The following is a 13577-nucleotide window of genomic DNA, read 5'->3' on the forward strand; positions in this document are numbered from 1 at the left end:
CCAGGAGGCATAAGCTTCTCACCAAAGGACTCGCCAGGCTTGCTGGTGCAGTGCAATCCAAACAAGCCAAGCACAAGCACAGGGAATCAGTCTAGGGCTAAATACGATCCAGACGCAATATGAGGAAACAGTCCGAGGTCGGCATCATAGGGAGTTCAGCAAACTACAGCACAGCCAGGAAGAGAAACCAAACAAGAAGGCAGAAACTTGTGATGTTGCCAGCAACCAGGAGGCTCATGAGGGAGATTTTATATAGGCCGGCCTCCTGGACCACACACTGACCATAGATCTTGATTGTAAAGGGGATTCAGGAATTGTTTACTTGCAAGTAGACTCTTTGCTGCCAAACGGACTTTGGCACAACAACCCTGGATCTGTACACACAGGCTATGCAGCCACTCTGCAGGTCTCCTTCACTGGAGGTTTTGAAGTCCAAAGAGGTTTTTAAGCAGAAGTTGGATAGACACCTGTCACGGCTGCTGTAGCTGAGATACCTGCATTTCAGGGGCTTGGAGTAGATGACCCTTGCGATCCCTCCCAACTCTATGATTCTATCATTCTATGTGAGGTGGGGAGTTCTGCCTGCTTGTTTGGTTGAAAGTTGCTTTGGGTTGCCCTGGGCAAGATAAAGCGACTAACAAATTTAATTAATAATAATGACACCCAACTGCAATGATAGGGTTTGCTGGCAGTTCACTTTGGGCAGAGAAAGTAGACGGGGCAGCCCTGCTATGAGGCAAAATGAGGGATCTGCCTTAGGTGGCAAACCCTGGGAGACAAGGAGTGGCAGCAGGGATTGATCTGTGTGTGCTACATGGTCCTGCCTTGCATGCCCTAGGCCACCCTACTAACCTGAGATGTAGTAAAGGGTGTTGTCCCACCACGGGTGTTGGGGTAGAATTAAGCTCCAATCCAAGCTCCAATCCAAGCTGCGGTCCAGGAATCAGAGTGTTTTTACATGAGTAGAATGTGTCCTTTTATTTAAAATGCATCTCTGGGTTATTTGTGGGGCCTGCCTGGTGTTTTTACATGAGTAGAATGTGTGCTTTTCTTTAAAATGCATCTCTAGGTTATTTGTGGGGCAAAGGAATTCGTTCATCCCCCCCAAAAAAATAGTCTGGCCCAGTACATGGTCTGATGGATAGTGGACTGGCCCACAGCTGAAAAAGGTTGCTGACCCCTGGGTTAAGGACATAAGAATAGCCCAAGGATTCATTTAGTCTGGTGTTCTTTCTGCACAGTGGTCAGCCCGAGGCCTATGGAAAGCTCAGAAGGCATGAGTGCAGTAACACAGCCCACTGAAACCAATGAGCTATACAAGGACACAAAGTCAATATGTTGTCCCTTTAAACTCCTAAAGAAGTATAAAGCTTTTGGACATCCAGGAAAAGGCTTGGAAGGTGCTTCAGTTTTTTGTTTGTTTTGTCCACCCTGAACTTCTTCTGTAGAAATGAAAGCAATAAGAAAACGTTATTACCTGACCCTCCCAAAGGCATTTGGTTCCAGTTCAGGCTGAATTTTGCACTGTGCCTCCCATCTGTTTTTAGTTTATTCAAGCACCTTCCTCCATCTCAAAAAAGTTGTCCGTAACCGTTTGTGTCAACTTCTCTGTGGCCAAACACAGAGTGTGCAGGCCCTATCCTTTAAAATCCTTGGAATTTACATAACCCTCAATTGTAGCAATGTGAAATGTGGCTCTGGTTACAATAACAAGGGTTTAGGGAATGCGGAGAGAGATTTTTTAACTGCAAAAGCACAAAAGCAAAACAAAACAAAACCCCGCATACTGTTTTCATTTTCAATAGCCACGTGAGGACCGTCCTCTGGTCTTCAGCTATAAATAAACCACTGCTGTCATAGGAAGATGGAAAACAATTCACATTACTCTTTATCCCATTTTTCTTAAAGGTTACTTTCGCCCCCCGCTTTCCTTCTTAAAATAAAAGTGAGAGCTCATAAAGCAAATGGTGCCCATGCAGAAAAGGGTAAGGAAATAATTGTGACATTGGTTATTCCTTCTCCAGACAAATGCTGTTAAGTGCAGCGTTTGCCGTGGTGTACAAACAATGCACTTCTAGAGTTTGTATTAGAACAAGGAAGGAAAGCAACTTCTAAAGTTTGGCTAATAAAGCAAATGTTTGCAGTACTTTGCTATAATTCTCTGCCCCTCCCCAGTTTACAGTTGATCCAGACTAGCATTAGAGCCACTTTCTCCAACCTAGTGCCTCCCAGAGGTTTTAGAGTGCAATTGCCTTTAGGCCCAGCCACCTAGGCCAATGATGATGGGAATTTGAGTCCTAAACACCTGGAGGGCACCAGGTTGAGGAAGGCTGCACTGAAGCATCTAATCCAGGAGCAGGCAGATGTCAGGCTTGCAGTATCTACTTTCTGTTTAACTAAAACCCCTGATCCATTGGCCACAGACTGATGTAAAAGATATCCATTTAGGATTAAAGAATTCTAAGCCCATGGACTGCAAGAAGATCAAACCTATCATTTCTTAAGGAAATCAGCCCTGAGTGCTCATTGGAAGGACAGATCCTGAAGCTGAGGCTCCAATACTTTGGCCACCTCATGAGAAGAGAAGACTCCCTGGAAAAGACCCTGATGTTGGGAAAGATGGAGGGCACAAGGAGAAGGGGACGACAGAGGACAAGATGGTTGGACAGTGTTCTCGAAGCTACTAACATGAGTTTGACCAAACTGCGGGAGGCAGTGGAAAACAGGAGTGCCTGGCGTGCTCTGGTCCATGGGGTCATGAAGAGTCGGACATGACTAAACAACAACAACAACAACAACAACAAGCCCATCAATACCACCACTGAATGGAGTTTGTTGTCCTTACACAGAAAAATCCACTCCTGGTTATCCCAAAACTTTCTTCACTTCAGCAGTATAATTTAGGGAGAACAGAGCTCATTGTGCTGTTTCTCCTGTTGGAAAATTGGGAGTCATAAATCCTTGCCCATCAATGGCAAAACACTCTGGCCTCTGTCATAAGGGTTTATGATACCTTTTTAAAGGCCCATTACAAAGTTTCAATATGGCCTGCTTCCCTCATAGACACAGCAGTCGCATCCCATACATAGAATCTCATGAGTCACGAAGAAACGGTATCCATTTAAATTCTGAAATTACATTTTCTGCATGTCTGAAAAGAGATTGTGGCCAACATCCTTCTCCCTATTGCTATTTTTGTTTAATATATCACCCAGCCTGAAGAACAACCCCATAAACCTAGCTAACTGTTTTGCAACTTTTCAGCTGGTTCTAATAAAGGTTTTATCCTGTCAGTATTTTGACAAGATAATAAAAAATGGGGCTATTTTAAAAACTCAAAATTATTGGTTCTTGTTTGTTATGTTTCATACAAGCAAATTGCTCTCATAATCTTTTTTTAAATCCATCCCCCATGACCATAAAGAAAACAATAACAATCTTTATATATATAAAATCTTTTGATTGTTGTTGTTGTTCTTGTTCTAATGGATCAACATGACTTCAAACATTTTATAAATAGACCAGTTCACTTTAAAGCTTTGCGTTTTTATGGTGTTTCTCATTGCAAATTCACAAATTGTTTTCCCGAAGCCAGTTTTTCTTTCAGGGTCACAATCAGCAAAATAGCTAGATAGTATAAGCATTCTTTGCTCTCTAGCAAAATGCATGCAGTTTTTGATGACTGTAGGCTGTAAATCCTACTAGCAACACTACTGGCTCCCACTGTCCCTGAGATCAATGACTCTGATTGTTATGGTAACTTTGCTCCTCCTCCCAGCTGGCCTTCTTTTCTGTCCATGCATTTGGAACACTGGGACGGATAGGTCTTGAGAGAACCTGTCACATAAGGATGCTGGATTAGATGGGCCATTGACCTGATCCGGCAGACACTTATTATATACTTATCTCTGTCCTCTGCCATTCCCCCCGCTCCACTCCACTTTTTCATTTTTTAAGTTCTCATAGAATCAGAGAATTGTAGAGTTGGAAGTTTTTTGTAAGCCCAATGGCAACCTCCCCGCCCCCCTCTCTATTGAACTGAGCCACTTTGAGAGAAAATCATTGTCTCAAGAGCGAGCTAAAATATGGTAAGCAAATCTTTACTGGCAACCTGGAGCTGCAGGGTAGAACATTTGCATTGCATGCAGAAGGTCCCAGATTCAGTCTCTGACAGACCATGGGAGACTGGAAAATCACTGCCAATCAGTGTGGACAGTACAGAGCTTGATGTCCAATGGTCTGACTGAATATAAGGCAGCTTTACTGTGACATTACCCCTTCATTCTGTACCCTCATTCTGTTGAATGGCTCTAGACTAACTCAGTCAAAAGACGGTTGTTCTTAAAGAGTAATGTGAAGCCAATTGTTTTAAAAGGAATTACTCAGTCTATTTGAGTCTGAAAAGAAAAAAAGGAGGAGGACGAATGTGTAGGATGCAGTTCAGTTTTATTTAAAAGTATAAAAACCTTTTACAACAGTGTGAGGGTTAACAGCAAGTGTATTAAGGGCTATCCCAACTGACATTATGTTTGAGATGACCACAATGCTTGTAAGTGGACAAACTTGTCTGAGTTATGCAGATCATCACCGCTACACGTCAAAGTTCTTTCAGAGAACAATGCCTTGTCTTAGATGCTATTTAGTTTTGTTTGTCTTTTCATTCTGCTCACTATACAAAGCTAACTGCTATGGGGGGAAAATACCACTGGAAAGAGTTACCACACATGTGCAGAGGGGATGATAAAGAGACTAATGCTGTTTTACATCCGTGGTTAAAAAGAGAAAAAAGCAGAGGGTTAGATTACTCAGATGTTCAAGTGCTGCTATCATCAGATGGCATAAAGGAACAGTGTTGGAGTCTGATATCACAACATACACCAAGGAGAGGGTCTGTGGAAATCAGTAGCTTTCCTTGAGAACCTAATGACATTGTATTATATTACATGCATATCCTACCTTTCTCCAAGGAGCTGAAGGTGGATGCATGGTTTTCTTGCCTCTCCCCATTTGTCCTCTGGGGTATATTGTGCTAAGAGGCAGAGACTGGCCTCAAGGACACCCATTGAGCTTCAGGGCTCCATGGTGATAATGAACCCTGTTCTCCCAGCTCCTAGTCCAGCATTCTAAATAGTATTCACACACTCAGGTCATTTTCCAGATTCAGGTATGTCTGTGTAGGATTTCATATAGCCACTAGCGAGAATTCTCCCAAGTAATGTTAGAAGACATGTCGCTCATTTTATAAAGCAGAAGTGAGAAGAATCAAATTCTACTGAGCAAAATTTTAACCAGAGCCCATGTCTGAACAATTCTAGATATACAGAAAAACGGTGTTTACTAGATGATTTGGTAAATGCTTTTGCAAACATGATGCTTATTTTAGTACTTAAAGGGAAGTTGAACTATTGCGAAACACCAGCCTTTTTTTTTATGATAGCTTCATGAACATTTGATTAATTATGGAATATGTGAAGAAATGCACATGGGAACAGATTCCTATTGACTTTTCCCATGGTGAACTGAAAAGCCCTGGACCCAAGGAGGAGGTCACCGTGGGGAGTTTATTTCATGACAGCAATCCAGTTGGGGAATGTCTCCCAGCAGAGTTGTTTGGGTTTCTTTTCAAAATAGAAATAGTTCATTAGAAGTAAATGATTTGTAGCAGTGATTCTGGAGGAACAGACGTTACACAATCTGTCCAAAATTTTACCGTGGTTAATTGCAAGGACAGAACCATAAAGGAAAGAGCATTGCCAGTTGGTGTTTGGGAAGTAGTCAACAAGAGTATTTGCAGAACTGGATCTGAAGGAGTAGCTAGATAAGACTTGGACAAGGAAGATGGCGGCTGGATTTTACTTTAAGCCAAGCAGTGGGATTGTGTCCTCCAACAGACCTATAGCATAGTTATAGTGGGTGGGAAAGCAAGGCCATGTGGCATACACAACTCTAACCTCCAACAGAAAGGTGTGGCAAGGAGGCTCAGGAGAAATTCCTTTGGTGAGGGCTGCCATCATTGCCCCTCCAGCAACTGCTGTCAGAGACAATTGCCTCACTCTGCCTAATAATAGAGGAGGTAACCACTAACCATGATGTCCATGCTTTGTCTCTGCTGTCAGAGGCAGTATGTGGTGGGTCGAGAGCCAGTGTGGTGTAGTGGTTAAGAGCAGTAGTCTTGTAATCTGGGGAACCAGGTTCACGTCTCTGCTCCTCCACATGCAGCTGCTGGGTGACCTTGGGCCAGTCACACTTCTTTGAAGTCTCTCAGCCCCACTCACCTCACAGAGTGTTTGTTGTGGGGGAGGAAGGGAAAGGAGAATGTTAGCCGCTTTGAGACTCCTTTGGGTAGTGATAAAGCGGGATATCAGATCCAAACTCTTCTTCTTCTTCTTCTGTGTCTCTGAATACAAATTGCTGGGAATCACAGGTGGGTAGAATTCTGCTGCGCTCTGGTCCTGCTTTCAGGATTCCCACAGGCATCTGATTGGTCACTTTGAGAAGAGGATGCTGCATTAGATGGGACATTGACCTGACCCAGCAGGCTTATCTCATATTCTTAAGTTCTTGTAAGTCACAAAACATATCAAACGCCAAACAGTTGTCTTAATTTGGGGCCTCATTTGAGCTTGAGGCCGAGGACAAGTGGCCCTTGATTGGCCTTCTTCATATCCACAAGCACATTGCATGAAAATATACAAACAACCTTTGCACTGCTGTATACCATGTGTGTCAATTTCTCCAACAGATCATCTCAAGTGTCATAAAAGCTTCGGTCACTCGCTGATGGGCATTGCCCACCATCACACCTTCAATAGCTGAATGCATAAGGACCTAACCAGAGGGAGAGAAGAGAAGGAAACAAGGTCTCTTCCCATCACACAGGTTAGTACTGAGAAGGATCATGCAGACCTGAGTTGGGGAGCCTGTGGCCCTCCAGATATTGTTGGACTTTGTCTCTACCATTGGCACTACTGGCTGAGACTCATGGGAGTGGGAGGGCCGCACAGATTTCCCATCCGTGTTGCAGGCATTAATGGTGATGGCAAGTTGTGTGAATACTTTGTGTGAATACTGTTAAAACTGTTGTGTTTTTATCTGGGCTGGAGACCTCCTGACTCACCACATAAGGAAAAATCATTACTGGTAGGCTTGGATTTACAACATTAAAAAAAAAAACAAAAAAAACAACCATACAGGATAAAGACAAGGTGTCAGAAATATGAGTCAATTTTATTTCCTTACCCCTTTGCACACTGCTAGGGATACGGGCTAAAAATAGATGGATATATAGTAATATCATAATTTCTTGCAAAAGGGGAAGGGACGACACTCAATCTGAGATGAATACAGAAATAAGCTGTGTCCAGGGAAGCAATCTGTTACATGTTCACATTCAGTGAACGTTTCAATCTGGGGAAAAGATTAGGAATACGAGATATGGAGGAAATTATCGGTTTATGAGATGATGTGTTAATGACTATACACAACAGATGTTGTGTATACACCTCCCATCATCCCTGGTCATGCTGGCTGGGGCTGATGGGAGTTGGAGCCCAACACCATTGGGAACACTGCAGTGTCCTCACAGGACCACAGGAAGCTGCCTTGCACTCAGACCATTGGTCCATCTAACTCTGTATGGTCTACACTGACTGGCAGTGGCTCTCCAGGGGTTCAGGCAGGAATCTCTCCCAGCCCTACCTGGAGATGCCAGAGATTGAACCTGGGACCTTCTGCATGCAAGGCAGATGCTCTTGAGTTACAGCCCTTTCTTCATCCCTGTTATATATATTCCAAGAAAGAAATGTATAAAGAGAGTAGCTCCCTTTACACAAAGGCTGTGTGCTGTCATGCAATGGCCATTCATTTCATGGGGAGTTTTCTGGATGGGTGAGCTCATGTTTAAGATCACCACCAGCCTCTTGCTCAGATCTGTGCTGCTTATATACCGTACTATTAAATGTTTGGGGGAGGGCAGGGGGAAGCAACCACTAACCCTCCTTCATTGTCTTCCCACCTGTCCTGATACACATTATCCTTCTTGGGAAGAGTCCAGTGGAGGAAGGCTGAAGGACTTGTAGGTGCTGCCTTCTGTCTCAGTGCCTCAGATGCTGTTAAGTTAAAGGCAGTCCTTCTTAGCATCATCATCATCATCATCATAATATAATAATAATAATTTATTATTTATACCCCGCCCATCTGGCTGGGTTTTCCCAACCACTGTGGGTGGCTACCAATTCTTCTTTTTTCATCTATTATTCTGTGCAGGACAGGGTCTTGAACGATGGGGACAGCAAGAAGGGGAGAATGTTCCCACAGTACTTTGGATGTTATAGTCTACAAGTGGGACCCACAACAACAACAATTTTATTATTTATATGATGCCCCAGCCACTCTGAGCAGCTCCCAACAGAATATTAAAAACACGATAAAACATCAAACATTAAAAACTTCCCTAAACAGGGCTGCCTTCAGATGTCAGATAGTTGTTTATTTCCTCGACATCTGATGGGAGGGCGTTCCACAGGGTGGGTGCCACCACCGATAAGGGCCTCTGCCTGGTTCCCTGTAACCTCACTTCTCACAGTGAGGGAACCACCAGAAGGCCCCTGGCGCTGGACCTCAGTGTCCAAGCTGAATGATGAGGGTGGAGATGCTTCTTTAGGTATACTGGGCCAAGGCCATTCAACTATCACAATTTTGGAGGGGGGTGCGCACGCAATTCAATAACATATCAGTAAATTTAGGTTGTGCAATTATAGTTGACCGGGGGACTACTAGTAACCTGAAGATCAGACCTTTTGCTATAAGGAAATTGATGGGAACATGCACAGGAAAGTGTTGGATCACACTTCTTTCAACATATTGCCATCTAACTTTCCAACAAAGAAATTAGCAAAATACTCATGGAGTTTTAGCTTTTTCTCTGTTGATGCTGGTTTTACTCTCTGTGTTATTTATTGCTGGTTGTAAGTTGTGAGTAATAAGTTTGATAAATAAAAAAATTAATCAGGATGTGTGCTCATTAAATAGCCAGCATCATCTAATCTCCCTGCAAATAAATCAGGATGAATACAGGTCATCTGGCACTGCCCTAAGTTTATTTCATATGAGTTTAGGAAGCATATATGGTAAAGGGTCTAGAAACCAAGCCTTATGAGGAACGCTTGAAGGAGTTGGGTATGCTTAGCCTGGAAAAGAGGTGACTGAGAGGAGATATGATAGCCATCTTCATATATCCAAAGGCTGTCATGTGGAAGATGGAGCAAGCTTGTTTTCTGCTGCTCCAGAGAGTAGAACCCAAACCAATGGATTCAAACAAATTCAGATGACAAGAGAGGAAATTCCAGCTCGATGTTAAGAATAACTTTCTGACAGTAAGAGCTTTTTCAGCAGTGGAATGGACTCAGAAGGTGGTGGACTCTCCTTCAGTGGAGGTTTTCGCAGAGGTTGGATGGGCATCTGTCAGGGATTCTTTAGCTGTGATTCCCGATTTGCAGGGGCTGGACTAGATGACTCACTCAACCCTACAATTCTGAAATTTTGATTCTATGTGAATTATAACTAACTAATAAACAAGTAATAGGCATATTTCCTAAACATGTCTGCAGTTAACATTAACCACGCAGGGACTGTTTGTAGGTGAAACTGACAAGTATGTGTTTGGGGTATTAGTCCTCCCGGTGCTAGCTAATTGTTCCCTGAAAATGTTTCCCTCAACTGTTTTTCCTAACACCAGCTTCTTCTAAAGGAGAAAAATTGTTTTAAAAAAGAAAAAGAAAAACAGAATGAAGGAAGGCAAATAAGTGGGAGAAGCCCCCTCTACTAGCCTGCCTATTTCTCTTTTGAAATGTTCTCAGTACTTTCAGAGGGGAGCCACAGGAACTCACATTTCCCTACTAACAGGTAGTTCTGCTCTCCTCCCCCCCCCCAGCATTCCATGTTTTAAAAGCAGGCAAACATGTTTTCTTTAGACCTCTGTCAACTCCCTGGAAATCTTAACTGTAGAGGAATTCCTGTAAGTAAAGCCACATTGTGTGCTACACGCTAGCTAGGACCGTTTTCTCCACAATGGGAAGGCAGGTATTTTCCGGGAAAACCGGAGTGGGATACAAATGTTTTTGTAGCCAAAACAAAACAAAACAATGGGCTGTGAAGTACAAGGCATGAATCAGGGTTAGCAGCCTACAATCTGCTATATAAAGACTTTGGGCAACAAGATAATTTATAAGTAAAGGTAGCAGTGTTGGCCTATAGAGGGGTTTCCCATTCATGCCTTGTTGCATTTTGGAACTGTCATGGCACCTATACAAAGCAGATTTGAATGTCTGATACCTTCTCCCTCTCTTCGTCTCAAAAGTCAGTGTGGGAGAGAGAGAGAGAGCCAGTGTGGTGCGGTGATTTTAGTATTGGATTAAGACCAGAGTGTTGGTATTGGGTACCAGAGTTCAATATCACCACTTGGCCATGAAGCTCACTGGGTGATCCTGGGCCAGTCCCTGCTTCTTAGCCTAACCTACCTCACAGGGTTGTTGCGAGGATTAAATTGGGGCGGGGGGGGGGAGTGTGAATGCTGCCTCAAGCTTCTTGGAGGGTCTTTGTCCCTGCCCTCTTTTCTACAGCTTTGCCACCTAGCCCGATGAAGAGTTCTGCAGAACATGAAAGCTTGCACACTATGAGAAGACCCTTGTTGAATCAGGCCAATGGCCCACTTAGCCGAACATCCTGTTCTCACAGTGGTCACTCAGACACTTATGGGAAACCTGCAAGAGGGAGCTGAGTGTGGTCACAATCTCCCCATTTGTGATTTCCAGCAATTGGCAATCATAGGAAACCTGCCTTTGAGAGCTGAGGTGTAGAACACTGTGATTGACCTAATAATGGTATTATTTGGACGAAAGAATAAATCTCCCTCCTGGCTCCCACATTTAGGGTTTCACTCTCCTCCACACCTCCTCTTCCATTGGGCCTGTATAAATCCTTTTCATAGTGCGAAAAAATAATTTTAAAAAGAATCACGTTATGAACGTGTAATTTATTTACCTACATTACTGGGTACCCAAGATGACACACAAAGCGTATTTATGGCCCCAAAGGACAACGGTTCCTCCATCCTCATCAGCTTTTACTTTTGAGGTGGTTCCTTTCAGTCTTCCACTTCGGTTTCCACTGTCAACTTCAGAAATGTGGAGAGTTGAGAGAAGAAACTCGCTAAATGAAAACAGATCTACTGGAAATGAGCACAAACTGATTGGGAAAGAGGAAGCAGGACTGAGCCAGGATTGGAAGTGGAACTGCTCGCTGAATCCAGATTCCAGCAACGTTGTGCAGTGATATTTTTTCTTCTTCTGTAATGTTCTGTGGTGTTGGGGGGAACTCTAGAATATGGAACATCCTTTGAAACAAAATGGAGGGGGGGGGAGGCGGATGTCTGGTGTTTCTAAGTGGAGAACAAAGAAAGCAAAGAAACTGATCAGGTGTGATCAAGAGGGGGGGAGCAAGCTAAGCACTTTAGAAAAGGGACATGATGTGCCTCCACATAGGATTTACACCCACCCACTCCCATTTGTAGTAGTAGGGTTGGGTTTGAATGTGATTCAGATCCCTGCTCAGCCATGAAGCTCGCTGGGTGGCCCTGGCAAATTGCAACCCTGCAGCACTATTATGAGGATAAGATGTGAGTTACTGTAAGCTGCTTTGAGCACTTGCTGGTAACACTGGCTATCAACTGAATCAGTTGATGGATCCCAGAAATCTGAGCACGAAGGTTGGCTCCAGATTCACTAAGTGCCTAACATCCCATACAGTCAGTTCAAGTCCACCATCTTTGAAACAGTTTGTTCTTTGGATTGAAATTTGCAGGTGCAGCTCATAACTGGGCATTGTAATGGAACTTTCTCTCAGGAAAAAAACACATTTTATTTTGAAAACGGATTGCTCTAATTAATTATGCCTACTTTGGTGCTATCCTGTCTGATTTTTTAAATAGAGATTTTAAAAGACGTTAATAGTATATTTTCAGCTCTTGATGAAGCATTTCTCAGTCATCCTGCCAGCACCTCCCGGACAATAGGGGATTATTGTCCCCATTTTGCAGATGAGGAAACTGAGACGGACAATAAGTGACTCAACAGATTCACCAGGTGAACCAATGGCTGTTGTGGGACGTGATCCCAGGTCCCACAGTGAACATGCTGTGTACCAGCTGACAGTGTTTGCCAGGCGTAGCTCTCAAGTCAAATTTCTTTGACATCAGAAGTCACCCCATCACTTCAGAGCAGGGATGCAGCCGAAGTGTGTCAGATGTAAGAAACACTTATGCCTTGTAATAACAATGTGTTGGCTATTGCTCACAGTTCAGTTCCCCCATCCACACAACATGGTGCTTAAGCCCTTTGTCAGAGGGAGCAGGCAGCCTGCCACAGAAACTCCATCTACAATAGTTACCTTTGTCCTCAGTTTAACAATACTCAGATTCCTTTGTTTTGACAACTGATCTAACAAATGATTTAGACCAAAGGCTGATACAGAAGCTTTTGCAGAACACTTGGTGCAGAAAACAATTCCCTTTTATGGCATAATCTAGCTTTTGGAAATGTCCTGCTCTTGGGTTTTTGCACCCCTATTCTTCAAGCCAGATACATTTATATCCATCAGGTTCTTTGTGTGACCATTGCACTTCAAGGCACGCATGAGGGGATCGTTTCACTTCAAAGCATGAGTGAATATTTCTCTTTCTGAATCATGAAACCTGGCTTCCAAAGGAATCTTTGTAATGTTTTAAAAACTTGGTATTCTTTTGGACTGCAAAGGAACAGAACTATCACTAAATTATCTAAGAGACTATCATAGACTGCACATTTTCTTATCTTCAAGCTACACGTACAGTACAATGTAGGAAGTACATTGTGGGTTGTTGTTATTTTTAAATAAAATATCATTCCTTAATTCTCTTAATTCGCCCTGTGCTTTAGATATACGTAAGTGCTTATTTCCACATACTGTCCTGAAACACAGAGTACAGTTAAGTATTTCCAAATCTGGACTTTGATAACTGTGGCTTTTTTCTCTGTAGCTAAGGTCACAGCCACACCACACATTTAAGACATCTCTCAAAGAATCCTGGGAGCTGTCGTTTAGCCCTCAGAGAACTATACTTCCCAGAACCGTGGACAAACTTCCCTGATTCTTTGCTGGGGAAGCCATGTGCTTTAAATGTATGGCATGGATGTGATCTAAGTTTCTACATGTACCCAATATTGTCCTGATCAGCATTCAAGGGGCTGAGCGTCAAAGTCCTACTCTTCCCATTTCAAATGGCAGCTGCCAAGCTCTATTACCACAGAAGCCTTCCTCCCCATCTCTCTTCTGCCTCTAGCACTAACAAATGTTGTGTCAAATGTTTTATTTATTTATTTTTGTAAACTGCTTAGAGGGTCTATTTACAAGCAAGGGGCATATCCATTTTGTATAAATAAAATCATTGTAGACACATCCTGGGAGCACCAGAATCAACGCCAAGTTACCATGGTTGTTCAGAAGACTAGTAGAGTAGAGAAAACAGTGCTATATTGTGATTG

At 43.1% G+C, this 13577-nt stretch overlaps 1 protein-coding gene across 2 annotated transcripts in view; it reads left to right on the forward strand.

Moving 5' to 3' along the window:
* The window catches only part of DAAM2 (dishevelled associated activator of morphogenesis 2), a 212608-nt gene that overhangs the window by 11459 nt on the left and 187572 nt on the right, over positions 1-13577 (forward strand). For both annotated transcript variants that reach the window (XM_053382937.1, XM_053382940.1), the window contains exon 2: positions 6743-6879. The gene's annotated coding sequence lies outside the window, so the exon portion shown is untranslated. The remainder of the gene's footprint in view (positions 1-6742; positions 6880-13577) is intronic.

Source organism: Podarcis raffonei, chromosome 3 (assembly GCF_027172205.1).
Source record: "Podarcis raffonei isolate rPodRaf1 chromosome 3, rPodRaf1.pri, whole genome shotgun sequence".
In the NCBI taxonomy this organism is placed as follows: Eukaryota; Metazoa; Chordata; class Lepidosauria; order Squamata; family Lacertidae; genus Podarcis; species Podarcis raffonei.